The 2145-nt window shown below is 39.0% G+C and overlaps 1 pseudogene; it reads right to left on the bottom strand.

Annotated features, from left to right (window-relative positions):
* Positions 1-225: 225 nt before the first annotated feature.
* Positions 226-945, bottom strand: LOC102812920 (annotated as a pseudogene).
* Positions 946-2145: the final 1200 nt, after the last annotated feature.

The raw sequence follows: 2145 nt of genomic DNA, 5'->3' as shown, positions 1-2145 counted from the left end.
ATCACGGATCTTATTTCTATAGTAGAGGGATTGCTGGGTTATATGGTATTCATAACTTTTTTTTTAGTTTCCAAAAAACAATGCTTTTATTTATACAGAGTCTGAATCACTTCAGGGCTAGGAGGACTTGAGAGGTTCTTTGTCAATCCAGGGGCCTCCACAATGTTGGTCTGTTTTTACCACATCCACTGGCAAGTGGCATTATGGATTTGGTACTAATTATGTTTAGTCTCTCTCAGCTAGAGCAACAAGGTGGATATCAATTTCTGCTTCTGTAAGAATCCTGAATTTAGGATTTTCAACTGTAACTACTCCAACTTCAATTTCAGAAGGTTTGAAATCAATTGACGGCACAGTAGACATGCATGTAATTGCAGTTTCAACTGTCTGCTCAAATGCACAATCAAATTTTTTCTTCACTTTTTTTTTCAAGGAAGCTGGTTGACTCCATTTGTTTAACTCCTGCTGCAGTGGCTTTAAACCCACAATAGTAACCTGAGGGCCTTGTTCTTCATTAGTACCAATTAAGATCATACAACAACCAAGAGGCCTTATTTCAGCATTGTGTGTGTGGACCTGAGAAATATCTGCAATTCTTTTACATAGCATGTCCACAGGAATCTCATAGCCATACTTGTATTTCCAATTAGCTGCCTCATAGCAAGCCCTCTGTACCTGGGACCTGCTGTCAGCTGTCATTCCTGTCATCACACAGCCAATGTTTTCAGTTATCTTGAATAAGTTAGTCACTGTGCTGGAATCCAATAATTTGTCAGGTACTTTCTTCTGTGTGACAATGACGGCACAGTCCTTCCCTCTGACAGCTACTGATGTAAGGCCACCCTGGTTAATTACCCTAAAAGCATATTCTATTTGGTAGAGGCGGCCCTCGGGAGAAAAAATGGTAATGTGGTAGTCAAAACCAGCACTGGAACCACAGGACATGTTGATACACTACTTCAGACAATCTCCGGACCCCAAAGCTCTCTGTATTCATAACTTTTTGAAGACGCACTATACTACTTTCCATTTTATAGTCCCACCAGAAGTGTATTAGAGTTCCAGTATCTGTACACCCTTGTCAATATTGTTGTTTTCTGAGGTTTTCAACTTTGTTATTATACTGGGGTGAGGTATTTTCTCATTGTGTTTTGATTTGCATCTCTAACAGCAACAACAACCACAGCTAATGATAGTAAGCATTTCTCCATATTTTTGTTGACCACCTGAATGTCTTTGAAGTGTCTGATAATATCCTCTGCCCATTTTTTACTTGAATTATTTGTCTTTTTCTTGTTGAAGTGTTGAGGTTTTCTATAAACTTTAAAGATTAGTCCCTCATCTGATGTGTCATTGCAAAAAAAAATTTCCGAGTCTATGGGCTCTCTCTCTCTCTCTCTTTTTAAAAATGTTTTATTGTGAATTATGTGATAGTTTACATGGGAGAACATTAGCTTTACATTCATCCTATCATATATCATTTCATTGTCATGGTTACAGTCCTCTCCATGCATCATCAACCAACCAAAGGGTATACCCTGCAAGCCTGCCCCCCGGTCATCAGCACACAGTCCCTCTCCCTCTCTGGGTCTAGATCCCCAGCTACTCCATCTCTCCATGTCATTGTCTCTGCCTCCATCTCTGGTGTCACTGTTTCTCTGGGTAGGGTCCTGCTGTCCGCTCTTCTCCCTTGATGGTCCCAGGGACCTCCGCCCCTGGTGGGCTCTCTCTTTAATCTTTTGAGGAAATCTTTAGATGCATACAAGTGTCTAATTTTTAGAAGTCCCAGTAATCTATTTTGTCTTCTGCTGCTTGTGTGTTTTTAATTGTTTGATAGTGTATTTATACCATGTATCATAGCTTCTAAATTTGTCCCTATTTTTCATTGATGATTTTTATAGTTATATGTTTTACATTTATGTCTTTGATCCATCTTGAGTTAGTTTTTATATATTGCATGAGATCCAGGTCTTGTTTCATTTTTCTGCAAATTGACTTCCAATTTTCCTAGCATTGTTTGTTGAAGACATTATCTCTTCCCCACTTGATGCATTTTGTCACTTTTTTGAAGATCAACTGATTGTTTGTTGTTGTTGATAGGTGCCATTGATCAGTACTGACTCATAGTGACCTTATGCATAGCAG

This window comes from Chrysochloris asiatica, unplaced genomic scaffold (assembly GCF_000296735.1).
Source record: "Chrysochloris asiatica unplaced genomic scaffold, ChrAsi1.0 scaffold00087, whole genome shotgun sequence".
NCBI classification, from domain to species: Eukaryota; Metazoa; Chordata; class Mammalia; order Afrosoricida; family Chrysochloridae; genus Chrysochloris; species Chrysochloris asiatica.
The sequence above is the reverse complement of the archived record's forward strand: the minus strand, read 5'-3'. Positions and strand labels throughout refer to the sequence as shown.